Raw genomic sequence first — 14,735 nt, forward strand, 5'->3', positions numbered from 1 at the left:
CTGATTGCCCTGGCCAGAACTTCCAACACTATGTTGAATAGGAGCGGTGAGAGAGGGCATCCCTGTCTTGTGCCAGTTTTCAAAGGGAATGCGTCCAGTTTTTGCCCATTCAGTATGATATTGGCTGTGGGTTTGTCATAGATAGCTCTTATTATTTTGAAATATGTCCCATCAATACCTAATTTATTGAGAGTTTTTAGCATGAAGGGTTGTTGAATTTTGTCAAAGGCTTTTTCTGCATCTATTGAGATAATCATGTGGTTTTTGTCTTTGGCTCTGTTTATATGCTGGATTACATTTATTGATTTGCGTATATTGAACCAGCCTTGCATCCCAGGGATGAAGCCCACTTGATCATGGTGGATAAGCTTTTTGATGTGCTGCTGGATTCGGTTTGCCAGTATTTTATTGAGGATTTTTGCATCAATGTTCATCAAGGATATTGGTCTAAAATCCTCTTTTTTGGTTGTGTCTCTGCCTGGCTTTGGTATCAGAATGATGCTGGCCTCATAAAATGAGTTAGGGAGGATTCCCTCTTTTTCTATTGATTGGAATAGTTTCAGAAGGAATGGTACCAGTTCCTCCCTGTACCTCTGGTAGAATTTGGCTGTGAATCCATCTGGTCCTGGACTCTTTTTGGTTGGTAAACTATTGATTATTGCCACAATTTCAGCTCCCGTTATTGGTCTATTCAGAGATTCAACTTCTTCCTGGTTTAGTCTTGGGAGAGTGTATGTGTCTAGGAATGTATCCATTTCTTCTAGATTTTCTAGTTTATTTGCATAGAGGTGTTTGTAGTATTCTCTGATGGTAGTTTGTATTTCTGTGGGATCGGTGGTGATATCCCCTTTATCATTTTTTATTGTGTCTATTTGATTCTTCTCCTCTCTTTTTTTCTTTATTAGTCTTGCTAGTGGTCTACCAATTTTGTTGATCCTTTCAAAAAACCAGCTCCTGGATTCATTGATTTTTTGAAGGGTTTTTTGTGTCTCTATTTCCTTCAGTTCTGCTCTGATTTTAGTTATTTCTTGCCTTCTGCTAGCTTTTGAATGTGTTTGCTCTTGCTTTTCTAGTTCTTTTAATTGTGATGTTAGGGTGTCAATTTTGGATCTTTCCTGCTTTCTCTTGTGGGCATTTAGTGCTATAAATTTCCCTCTACACACTGCTTTGAATGCATCCCAGAGATTCTGGTATGTTGTGTCTTTGTTCTCGTTGGTTTCAAAGAACATCTTTATTTCTGCCTTCATTTCGTTATGTACCCAGTAGTCATTCAGGAGCAGGTTGTTCAGTTTCCATGTAGTTGAGCGGCTTTGAGTGAGATTTTTAATCCTGAGTTCTAGTTTGATTGCACTGTGGTCTGAGAGATAGTTTGTTATAATTTCTGTTCTTTTACATTTGCTGAGGAGAGCTTTACTTCCAACTATGTGGTCAATTTTAGAATAGGTGTGGTGTGGTGCTGAAAAAAATGTATATTCTGTTGATTTGGGGTGGAGAGTTCTGTAGATGTCTATTAGGTCCGCTTGGTGCAGAGCTGAGTTCAATTCCTGGGTATCCTTGTTGACTTTCTGTCTCGTTGATCTGTCTAATGTTGACAGTGGGGTGTTAAAGTCTCCCATTATTAATGTGTGGGAGTCTAAGTCTCTTTGTAGGTCACTCAGGACTTGCTTTATGAATCTGGGTGCTCCTGTATTGGGTGCATATATATTTAGGATAGTTAGCTCCTCTTGTTGAATTGATCCCTTTACCATTATGTAATGGCCTTCTTTGTCTCTTTTGATCTTTGTTGGTTTAAAGTCTGTTTTATCAGAGACTAGGATTGCAACCCCTGCCTTTTCTTGTTTTCCATTTGCTTGGTAGATCTTCCTCCATCCTTTTATTTTGAGCCTATGTGTGTCTCTGCACGTGAGATGGGTTTCCTGAATACAGCACACTGATGGGTCTTGACTCCTTATCCAATTTGCCAGTCTGTGTCTTTTAATTGGACCATTTAGTCCATTTACATTTAAAGTTAATATTGTTATGTGTGAATTTGATCCTGTCATTATGATGTTAGCTGGTGATTTTGCTCATTAGTTGATGCAGTTTCTTCCTAGTCTCGATGGTCTTTACATTTTGGCATGATTTTGCAGCAGCTGGTACCGGTTGTTCCTTTCCATGTTTAGCGCTTCCTTCAGGAGCTCTTTTAGGGCAGGCCTGGTGGTGACAAAATCTCTCAGCATTTGCTTGTCTGTAAAGTATTTTATTCCTCCTTCACTTATGAAGCTTAGTTTGGCTGGATATGAAATTCTGGGTTGAAAATTCTTTTCTTTAAGAATGTTGAATATTGGCCCCCACTCTCTTCTGGCTTGTAGGATTTCTGCCGAGAGATCCGCTGTTAGTCTGATGGGCTTCCCTTTGAGGGTAACCCGACCTTTCTCTCTGGCTGCCCTTAACATTTTTTCCTTCATTTCAACTTTGGTGAATCTGACAATTATGTGTCTTGGAGTTGCTCTTCTCGAGGAGTATCTTTGTGGCGTTCTCTGTATTTCCTGAATCTGAATGTTGGCCTGCCTTGCTAGATTGGGGAAGTTCTCCTGGATAATATCCTGCAGAGTGTTTTCCAACTTGGTTCCATTCTCCGCATCACTTTCAGGTACGCCAATCAGACGTAGATTTGGTCTTTTCACATAGTCCCATATTTCTTGGAGGCTTTGCTCATTTCTTTTTATTCTTTTTTCTCTAGACTTCCCTTCTCGCTTCATTTCATTCATTTCATCTTCCATTGCTGATACCCTTTCTTCCAGTTGATCGCATCGGCTCCTGAGGCTTCTGCATTCTTCAAGTAGTTCTCGAGCCTTGGTTTTCAGCTCCATCAGCTCCTTTAAGCACTTCTCTGTATTGGTTATTCTAGTTATACATTCTTCTAAATTTTTTTCAAAGTTTTCAACTTCTTTGCCTTTGGTTTGAATGTCCTCCCGTAGCTCAGAGTAATTTGATCGTCTGAAGCCTTCTTCTCTCAGCTCATCAAAATCATTCTCCATCCAGCTTTGTTCCGTTGCTGGTGAGGAACTGCGTTCCTTTGGAGGAGGAGAGGTGCTCTGCGTTTTAGAGTTTCCAGTTTTTCTGTTCTGTTTTTTCCCCATCTTTGTGGTTTTATCTACTTTTGGTCTTTGATGATGGTGATGTCCAGATGGGTTTTCGGTGTGGATGTCCTTTCTGTTTGTTAGTTTTCCTTCTAACAGACAAGACCCTCAGCTGCAGGTCTGTTGGAATACCCTGCCGTGTGAGGTGTCAGTGTGCCCCTGCTGGGGGGTGCCTCCCAGTTAGGCTGCTCGGGGGTCAGGGGTCAGGGACCCACTTGAGGAGGCAGTCTGCCCGTTCTCAGATCTCGAGCTGGGTGCTGGGAGAACCACTGCTCTCTTCAAAGCTGTGAGACAGGGACATTTAAGTCTGCAGAGGTTACTGCTGTCTTTTTGTTTGTCTGTGCCCTGCCCCCAGAGGTGGAGCCTACAGAGGCAGGCAAGCCTCCTTGAGCTGTGGTGGGCTCCACCCAGTTCGAGCTTCCCGGCTGCTTTGTTTACCTAAGCAAGCCTGGGCAATGGCGGGCGCCCCTCCCCCAGCCTCGCTGCCGCCTTGCAGTTTGATCTCAGACTGCTGTGCTAGCAATCAGCGAGATTCCGCGGGCGTAGGACCCTCCGAGCCAGGTGTGGGATATAGTCTCGTGGTGCGCCGTTTTTTAAGCCGGTCTGAAAAGCGCAATATTCGGGTGGGAGTGACCCGATTTTCCAGGTGCGTCTGTCACCCCTTTCTTTGACTCAGAAAGGGAACTCCCTGACCCCTTGCGCTTCCCAGGTGAGGCAATGCCTCGCCCTGCTTCGGCTCGCGCACGGTGCGCGCACCCACTGGCCTGCACCCACTGTCTGGCACTCCCTAGTGAGATGAACCCGGTACCTCAGATGGAAATGCAGAAATCACCCGTCTTCTGCGTCGCTCACGCTGGGAGCTGTAGACCGGAGCTGTTCCTATTCGGCCATCTTGGCTCCTCCCGAAAAACTTTTGTCTTTCTAATATTTTTATGATTGTCTCTCCAGGAAATCTATTAAGACTCACCTCAACCAGTCAAATAGCATTCAAATTTCTGTATGTTATTTCATTGCTTTAACATTTTAAGTTTTTATAAAATTGCCTAATTATAAAACTTCCTCTGGGGATATTTCTTCCAGAGAAGCTTTAAGGTCTTTACATTCCTTAAGAGGGCAAGATCCTTGTACTCTGCTGCTTTTCTTCTGTTACAGTAACTTTCCTGCATAGACCTGTTAACCAGCTCTGATAAAGAAGCCATGTGATGTTGCATAAACAGCATTTACTGTGGGATCCTCTCTTACCTTGCATGGCCTCTCCACAGATAAATGGCATCTCCGTAAAATGAGCAAACCAGACTTCAGTCTTCTGAACTGCAGGACACAGCTAGATTCACTTTAAAGCATACCATTCTATCCTTCAAATTATTATCTCCTTCACTGTGATATGTAAAGTAACAAAACCCCAGGTGGCCCTTTAAACAAAGAGCAAACCTTGCTTCTTAATAAACTGATGCCACTTTTAGACTCCACTGGATACACATCCTTCTGTTACATCTAACAGAGAAATAAGTTGTCCTGGATATCATTTTAACACCATGATCTGGAAGTGCCCTTAACAACAACAACAACAACAATAATCTAGTCTAGATGTCCCAACTATTGTTAGAAAGATGAGCTACAACCATCTTACAGGTCTACAATACCTTAACCAGAAATCTATAGCTCTGAAAATTAAAAGTTTTTTCAATAACGCTTTTGGTGGCAAAATCTAATCTGACCTGAACTCATCTGACAGCAAAATCTGACCTGAACTAATATGAGGTTATTTATCACTTTTATCCCTTTAGTGTGAATATTCATACATCGTGTTGTAGAAATATCAATATGAATAGGGCAGCACCACAGATCCCACAGGAAGTGTTATATAATATATAGTTTATGCATCTTATTCTAAAGAACAAAACATAAATCTGAATTCCAAAACGCATCTTGCCCCAAGGGTTTTGAATAAAGGACCAGGAATCTATATTCAAAAACAACTATCGTCTTTTAGTAGAAGTCTCAAAACTTTTAACTATTTTATACTTAACTTGGTTTCTTTTATGTACTTTGAACATTTACTTCATTTTGGAGAGTACACTGGGGAGTTGCATTGCTTCCAGTGGGACAGTCTATGGATGTTTTCATGATTTTTTTTTTTTTCATTTTTGAGATGGAGTCTTGCACTGTTGCCTGGGCTAGAGTGCAATGGCGTGATCTCAGCTCACTGCAACCTCTGCCTCCTGGGTTCACATGATTCTCCTGCCTCAGCCTCCAGAGTAGCTGGGATTACAGGTGCACACCACCACACCTGGCTAATTTTTTGTATTTTTAGTAGAGACAGGGTTTCACTATGTTGCCCAGACTGGTCTTGAAATCCTGACCTTGTGACGTGCCCACCTTGGACTCCCAAAGTGTTGGGATTACAGGCGTGAGCCAATGCGAAGGGCCAATGATTTATTTTAATGACGATTTACATTTGTTTCAAAAGTTTTAAACCAATTTTATGGTGAACACTCACGGAGCACCAAAATGAATTTTTGCAAGGAATATCCTGCCTGCAAATACTCATCTTCTCAATGGAGGAAGGAAGCCTGGGTTCTTAAGTTTCATACAATGCTGCCAATTTGTTGAAGAAGAGGTGAATAAATGAGAGATGCTCTGGGGGCAGAACAAGTAGTACTTGGTGATTAGACAAAGGTGGGGGACCAAGGAGACGCAGGTATCAGAAATGATCCCTGGTTCTGCCTCAAATAGCTGTGTGTTGGTGGCTCCATTTCCTGAAATGGGCAAGAGTGAGGGAGATAGGATTCTGAAGAAAGGTAAGATTCTGGTAGGATAAAATTTATTTTTAAGTTCAAGATGTCTGTGAGAAACCCAAGAGTACATATTAAGTGAATAGTTGAATATATGAACATGGAGTTCAAGAGAAAAGTCTCAGCTGCTGCTAAACTTGGGAGGGCATATGGATAATGTTTAAAAACAAGACAATAGATAATGTCATTGGGTATATGGAAAGAGAAAGGAAAGCGCAGTGTCAAGCTTTAAGGAGCTCCTGCACCTGGAAGTTGGATAGGATGAGGATCAGACAAAGAGGACTGAGACTGAGAAGTGGTCTGCCGTGGGCACATGAAAGCAAAGGAAAGCACTTCAGGGAGGATGTCAATTAGGTCAAGGCAGCTGGGGTCTTGTAAGATAACTAAAGTGTCCATTGGATTTGCCAACACAGGTAATGGCTGAGCATGGCCACAATCTCAGTGGTTTGTTTGGGCACTGAAAACCAGATTGAAGTAAGCTGAATATAAACAGGAGGTGACAATGTGGAAATATCTTTATTTTCAGTGGGTGATCCTTTTGAAAAATGTTGAAATGGCAAACAAAGAAATGGAGCAGTAGCTGAAGGGGAATGTGAAAATGAAGGGTTTTTTTTTTTTGCTGGAGGTTGGGGAGATGAGAGGAAGCTGAATATGTCTGCATGACAAAGGCTGTGATCCTGGATACAAGGATGATGGGGACAGTGGGCAGAGCCAAAGTCCTAGACAAAGTGAAGGAGGATGCCATCCAGAATATATGTGGAGGGACTGTTTTTTTCATAAGAAGAAAGGTCTACGTTTTTGAAAGAAGTGAGATCACAGGTACAGATATAAGCAGAATTATACATTTTGTGGTGGGAGGATAAGGGTTCCATATGATGGTACCTGGAAGTGACGAGGACTTCACAGTATGCATGTTGTATAGTCTAATCTCCCTCCTGGCTCTATTCATTCTGTTTCTTTATTTTATCCCACCCTGCTATACATTTTTGTAAGCTGCTTTAAATCCTTTTGGGAACAAGGCAGGATATAAATAAAAATTTTAAATGTGGTAGAGAAATGTGTTGAGTCTATTATCCCAAATGCAAAGAGAAAGTTAAATCATGCAGGATCCTATGTATTCATCTCTACTAAGCTATTTTCTGGATAAAGTCTTTTTGGCTTAATTCGGTGAAAGGTAAATTTGTGAGTCATAAGTATAATAACTTGCAAATGTTTACATTTCAACCACTAAAACCACATGTATTTTTTTCATCTACTATGTTCCAGGTATTATGCTAGTCTAAAATTTCCATGGAAGCAGAGTGACAAATATCGTATTTTCTAGTACATCCCAGCAGCTTAGTCCTGATATATAACAGGTACTCAATAAATATCTGTAAATACATGACTTCCTGCCCTTAAGAAATTTCCATACTAGCATGTTCTCTTTCTCATTAGAATAATGGCTCTCTATAGAGTTAGTCAGTACCCTTAAGGGATAAGAAAGCTAATTTACACTAGCAAAGCTGGGCCTTCCTAGTCTTATTCTCCTGTCTCAATTACCGGTTTAAAATAGTAAAACAACAGTAATAATTGTAGTTATAAGAGTAATGTTAATCAGTGATTAGAATGACAAGACATTCAGATAGAAAGGCAATAAAAATTATAGGTGAGTAAACTGTATCATAATGCCCTGAATGGAATATAGACATTGAGTGACTTGGATACAAAATTACCATAGATTTCATGTAGCCATTAACACTTCCTTTTTAAAGTCTGAGTTGGTTACATTTTATTACAATGTAGTAGAGTGACAAGTGATTTGGATACAAAATTACCATCAATTTCCTATAGTCATTAACACCTCCTTTTTAAAGTCTGAGTTGGTTACATATTATTACAATGTAGTAAACCAGAGTTTACACTTTGCAGTAAACAATAACAGAGTCTGGTATTTTACACACGGTAAATGCTTAATAAATAATTTGCTTTTAGAGGCTAGGTCAATGTTTACACATGGATTATGGTAACCTTTGACTCAAACACCTGACTTACAAATAATCTATACACCAACAACAACTGCTGCTTCCTGGATATCCTGCCACTGAAGGCTTCCCAACCACTGTGGAAGGTTGAGGAAAACTCACCTTGCACTGAAGCCTTGGCCAACTAACCACCAAGAAGGCCACTTGGAACCCCACGCCTCTCAGCCTTAACTGCTGCACAGAAAGCATTGCCTGATACCAGTATGGGAGCCAATGAGCCTTTAAATCTTGACTCAGAGTAAGAGAATTCAGTAAATTAAGGCATTGGATATATTCGGTAGGCTGGCCTAGAAAGCTACTTATTAGTTATAATGTTGTTACTAATAGGATATGCACTAAGTCACTGATTCAAAATATACTTTAAGCTCCTGGAGGTCAGAGACTATGACTTATTCACCGGTATACTCTTGTACTCATAATAATCATTCTGAACAAGCTGGTTACATTTAAGTGAGTGCTTGAGTGAAAGATACAGCCCCTGATTTTCAGTTGCAATCCACAGACTTCCACGCTATAGATTTCTAGTGCCTGTAATAAAAGTCAGTATCAGATACAAAAGAAAAAAGTGTCTTCTCCTCATAGAAACTCTCACATATAATTTGCTAAAGGTATATCCTAACAATGAAGACACTTTTATCTCATGTCACTTTAAAAATGGTTAAACAACTCAGAGAAGTGTTCCTTTCTCCCTTTCTCCTTAGTACACAGACAGCTTTTGGTGCAATGAGAAACAGGAAGACTTTACAGTCTTTTTTTAGTGCCTTGCTAATTTCATGCTGAAACTTACTGAAACTACACTCTCCTGGTTATGAGGATCCTCTAAATCGGAAATTATTCATGGTGGAGTGGGGGGAAAGTGTGTAAACATGGTACAATAAGTTCCCAGCAATGCCCATTTAGCTCTTTTTTGTACCCACTACATATTTTTAAACACACTTTTCAGGATTATTAAATAATAATCCCATGATGCATTGTGATGAATATTATAATACTAACAAATGAATTTCAAATTCCCAGGTACTGCCACTATTTGTGCCTGTTATTACATGGTACAGTGAATGTCCTGGTAAGTCCTGATACAAACTACTTATTCCGTTAATATTTGCAACTACTCTCTTATTAAAATGGCCACAATTTTTTCAAAGGCAATATTAGATTTACAGTTCAAAGTATGATGACTTCTTTCACCAACTGATAACACTTAGTGCTTAGGATCATTCAGGGGCCACATAACTAAACAGGAAATACACATACTAAAAAATATTATTCTGGTGATACAAGTTTCACTTGCTTTAATAGTGCTAGTAGCAGGTACTCTTTATTAGAAATAAAAATATTGTTTAACTCACAAGTTTAAATACTGAGGTTACACTAGGGATCAGCTACTAAATGTATTATTCATTAGTCAACCATTTAACACATTGTCATCAGGTTACTTACTAATATCTACAGAGACAACCATTTTCTTTGAGCAACAACTGGGATACTTGCATTCAAGGTATAAACTCAAGATAACTACGTTGTAATAAAATGTAACCAAGTTAAGCTTTTCAAAGTGTTAATGTTAATACTACACAAATCTGTAGTAATTTTGTATCTGAGTCACTATATGTCCAAATTCCTTTGAGGGCCTTATTATACAACTTGCTCCCCTATACTTCCAGAGTTCATGATTGGTATATGCCTACATTTCCCAAGCATCTCTAGAATGTTAATTCCCCTGCAGGCTTCATGTCCTAAAGAAAGCATTTTCCCAGGAGCACAAACAGCAAAGCAAAACTGACCAAATAATTGGTCTGTCTCCTCTCCTTAGAAAAGCTTTACATAGTGGAGCTGCACTGGCACATTCCTTTCTTATTGCAGGGAGAGAAGAGTTCTTTTTCCACAGTCTCCTAATTTGAGGGTACAAAGTAAAATAAAGCAAACATATTGGGAAACAGTCCTGATTATAAACAAAAATGTTAAAGTGATAGTTTCACAAACTATCTTAACTATACATAAAACTGTAAAAATAAATAACAAATCTATGTACTCATCATCCAGTTTTAACACATATTAATATATTTTCATATTGGCTTCAGCTTTTTTAAAACACAAGAAAAAATAAGTTACAGAGGTGAAGAAACTCCACTCAGAATTAGTTACTATTTCTAAAGTTAATGTATCCCATTCCCACGTTTTCATATTTACTTTTATGTACTTTCATTAGATATACACATATCAATAAATAATGCATGCTATTATCTTGCTTTTAAAGTGTACACAAATGCATCTTACTGTATAAATCCTTTAGCATTTTGCTTTTTTCACCCAGTATTACATACTTGAGATGTATATATGTTGGTAAGTATAGATCTAGCTCATTCATTTTTATGAGAAGATAGTATTGAATTGCATGAATAAACCAGTTTATCCATTTCCCCACTAATCTTTACAGTTGGATTGCTCTACTTTATTGCTCTTTTAAAGAGCTGCTATAATCATCCTTGTTACATGTTTGCTTAGTCAATTGCCCCAAGTTTAGTTAAGATCTTGGCTCTACAAAAATTTAGGCTGTGGAAGAAAAAAAAAATCCTGGAGTGAATGTTAGCCCACCCAAATGCCATTATTGGGTCTAAACCACTCCCTTCCTGATAGGGAGGCCATGTGAACTGAAGAACTGTGTGATGACTCAAAAGAAAAATATTTAAAATGTGATAATTAAGGGAAACATGAGATGATCAATTTGTGGAATTAATGAGATGAAAGCTGATCTTCTCTCTGGACATAATTCACTAGCAGCTAAGCGAAACTCTGCCAACAAACCCCAGTCTTTTTCTCATAGGTATTGAGAAAACTGTAAATTTTCTTCAAATTTGAAAGAAATATACGACAGCTCCAAAAACTACCAATTTAAATATTTTTTCCTCTACCCTCCTGGATCAATCAGTTCAGCTACATGCAGGCAAACATCAAGACATAAGCTAAAGAAAGCACCATCACATATACAGACGAATAAGAGACAGGGAAAGGAAAATTAAATGCAATATGAAAAAGAAACAAGCCAGAGATTGTTGCTATTTTATTGATGACTACCTAACATTTTCTTAAGGACTGACACCCTACAAAACCGAGTACTTTCTTATTACAGACAACAAAATTGTTTGGTCATCAATGAAGGGTTAAGAGAAAAAAATCTGTTAAAACTCTACCAGGAAAATTCATATCCTGAATACACTTGAAATACGTGGTAGATTTAATTCCACAAAGTTATAAAAAGAGCTAAATGATTTAAAAGTCACAAATCCTCACAGCATGCCTCTGAGTGAGAAAGGTACCTCATAGTACCCAAAGCGGGCCTTCCTTTATACAAGCTTAAAAATCACCACTCTGCCTTTCTTCCTAGTTTTTCAACTCATACTTTACCTAGTCTCACATTAATAAATAATTGTAGATTTTTACAAGTCAGTCACATTTTTGAGATTATCATTAGAATGGACCCAGCAGCTACTGCTTTAAACCCAGTTTTCATGAAAAGGTAGGAGATTCCACCTAATTACAAAAACACTAACATCAAGACTCATTGAAGTTCTTAGCATACCCTTTGCTTCTTTAACAGTCAAAGTGCCCAAAGTAAGTGTTTCAAATGACAGCACAAATTCTGAAAAACTGAAATTTGGAGAGAAAGGATTCCTGTTTATATTCCTGTATATTGTGTACATTTAAAAAGTAAATGGCCTGCATAATGCCACTCAGGTTTTGTTTTTTTCCCAAAATTATCGGTTTGGTATTTCATTTTTCTGGATCATTATAGTTTCAAATTTTAACACTATTAAACAACTTTGACATTTTCTTGCTATAATTATGAATTTTAAATCTGCTAATACTGGTCATAGTTTAGAAACTAATAAATTCAAACCATGTATAGATTCTGTCAGTATCTTTTTCACATTAAAATGTCCTTACGGAACACCAAAATTACTACAGAACAACTTGAATTCATATTTTATAGCTACTTCCTTAAAATATTCAGTTCCCTTCCCCATCACTTAAGAAAAGAGTCAGTTTGGATCATGATGTAGTGGGAGGAATTAATTATAAAAACAGCTAATATGTATTGAATATTTACCATAAAACAGGCACTGTAATAAATACGATACATGAACCATTACATGTAAAGGTACTGTTATCAGGAAAACATTGTTATCCCCAATTTAGAGACAAGAGAACTGAGGCAGAGAGATTAAATAACTTGCCCAAAATCAAAGATGTAAATAGATGTGACTCTGGGTATGTTCAGATACAAAGCCTAGAATCTTAACCACTATGCTTATGTTATCAAGGTTAAAACACTGTAGTTTACTGCAAAAACAAATTTTTCACTGCTTTAAATTATTCATTAACTCAAAGGTCAACCGGTCACTCCAAATCATATGATAAATGGGGGGGAAAATGTGGGACCAATAGGTTTGCTGAAGTTTTGTACCTGCTCAGAATAAACATATCACACAATTTTATTCCATATAGCCAAATATAAGGGTAACTGAGTAAAGATCTTCACTTGGGTACAGCAGTCAGTTCCTTCTCCATCCTAAACCAGAAAGAAAGCACTGTTCTTGGATATGCCACTTCAACAAGAGTGTTTTTTCTCTTCCACCATCAAAGCCTTAAGCAATAGTACGATTCTACCAGTCTACTGTTGCCTGTCTCCAAAGTAGCCCTATTATCCGAGGACGAACACCAGCGTCAAGGACCTGTGTTATTTTTCTGGCTTCGCCTCTCAAAATAACTTATCGTCTCCTCTTGATGAATTACTTGATAGGCTCAAAGACTTGCCTAAACTACTAATCCTTATTATCAAAGCCATTTTCTTTCTCCGCAACCGCCTTTTCAAGTAGCCCTTGGTCCACTCTTCAACGCGATTTGCACCCTGTGGCAAGGCCGCCAGGGACACTCAGCAGGGTTCCCGGCCACGGACCCCACTTTATCAGCTCAGCGCCTAGTGTGGGCATTCAAGAAATTCTCGTGAATGAATAGCTGGAAGGCAGCGTGGGTGGAGGCGGGAAGAGGGGGCTTGAAGGAATTTCACGCAGCTGAGACCACTGCAGCGGCGCCCAGTCTGGGGAGGGAGAGACCGGGGCAAGTGGGAGAACCTGGGGCCAAGGCAGGGGCCGCCTCGGGCGCTGCTGGACCGGCAGGAGCAGTCGATCGCACCCAGAGCTGGGAAGATGCGGGGCGCCGTCTCCGCAGGCCCCCGCAGGGCGCTCTCCGGCCTCGACCACAGCCTCCGCCTAGCTCCCTGTCCCCGGCCTTCCGCATACAAGGGGTCCCAGCCGATAAGCCCTCCTTAGCCAATAGCCAACCCGGGACCCGCGCTCCCTCACCTGAAGCTCCACCGGCAGCACCGCGCTCCGCATCCGGCGCGAGCTTGGCAACCCAGTGGGTCCGCGGGATCAGCTGATTCATGGAGGGCGGGGCCTCCGGACAGGGCGGGGCTGCAGGGCGACTAGCAAAGGTAAACGAGGGCGCGGGCGGCTCTTGGAATCCGAGCTCCTGGGAATTGTTCTTGGGAGACTGTCGACGGCGTCTGTTGGGGGTCAAAATTACTGAGCATGCGTTAGGCACTGCAGGCTACGTACTTGGGAGCACGGCCTCTCCCTTAGTTTAGGGCGGAGCTATCAGTCCCGAGATGCGCTTTGACGATGACGTAGAATAGAGTCGTCCAAGCGTAGCTACCCGAGCGCTTCCATGGTAACAGGCGGTGGTGAAAGTGGTTGGGAGCAGCAGTCGTTTGTTACCACCTCAAACTGCAAGGGCCGGAAGTATAAAAGTAAAAAGGCTGAAATATTTTCAAATTGCCTTTACGGACAGTACCCTAACAGTGGTCGCTGCTCCCCCCCCACTCCCGCGAATGACGTCATCGCCTCGCGGCCCCGTTTTGCCATTGTATCCTCAATGTGTAAACTTACTGGTTAGTTGCAACCCCAAAAGATGGGGTGGGATAGGAGAAAATGAAGTGGCCTCTCCAGTGATTCCCGTAGGACTCCCCAATATACAATCAGTAAAATCAGTTTTCTTGTCCCGCGCACAGTTTCATAACACTGTTTTTCGCAGCCACAGTCCCACCCCACCCAGCCTGCACTCTCAAGTCCTCCCATGATTTTATGATTTTCCAGAGCTGCCACTCATGTCGCACAGTGGGTGCAAACCTTCTGCTGCTAGGCATTGTGCCATCGCTGGACTTGCAAACATGCAAGTATTTAGACCGTCAACGACAGATGTGTAGTCAGGTTCTGAAACTCCTATATCCTATTCACCAACACCCTCAACTCAATTTCCTCCCTGATCCTTCGCCCACCTGCAAAACTGTTAGTCTGCAACAGTTCAACCAACCTTGCTCACTCCTGCATCGGTGCAGAAAATCACACAACCCTGAGAATTGGCACCACTGCGAACGAAAAGTGTCCAACTTCAGTCGGGACTTCCACGTGCGACTACGCAATATTGCTGAGCCTAAGACAGTCACGTTTACACATTGCTACTCAGATTATCTCCTATTCGAACTCCCCTGCTGTTCCCAGCCCTCACGCTCTTCTAACCTCTTACTGAACTCTACTCACTCACCCGCTTTGGTAAAAATAAAAATAAAAAATTTTGTCTCTTACATCTCTGAGGAAAGTGAGACCACTAGAGGTGAATTTCCTTAAATCCCAAATCCCATCAGCCACTAACTACCACAAAACCTACCTGCAACCAGTTTTGATTTGTTTTGCTTTGTTTAGAGGGAGCCTCGATCTGTCGCCCAGGCTGGAGTG

At 40.6% G+C, this 14,735-nt stretch overlaps 1 protein-coding gene across 1 annotated transcript in view; it reads right to left on the reverse strand.

Annotated features, from left to right (window-relative positions):
* Positions 1-14,410, reverse strand: part of ALS2 (alsin Rho guanine nucleotide exchange factor ALS2) — an 88,195-nt gene extending 73,785 nt beyond the window's left edge. The window contains exons 1-2 of the mRNA XM_031008660.3: positions 14,314-14,410; positions 13,305-13,727 (exon numbers count right to left, since the gene is read on the reverse strand). The gene's annotated coding sequence lies outside the window, so the exon portion shown is untranslated. The remainder of the gene's footprint in view (positions 1-13,304; positions 13,728-14,313) is intronic.
* Positions 14,411-14,735: the final 325 nt, after the last annotated feature.

The sequence above is a fragment of the Gorilla gorilla genome, chromosome 11 (genome assembly GCF_029281585.2).
Source record: "Gorilla gorilla gorilla isolate KB3781 chromosome 11, NHGRI_mGorGor1-v2.1_pri, whole genome shotgun sequence".
NCBI classification, from domain to species: domain Eukaryota; kingdom Metazoa; phylum Chordata; class Mammalia; order Primates; family Hominidae; genus Gorilla; species Gorilla gorilla.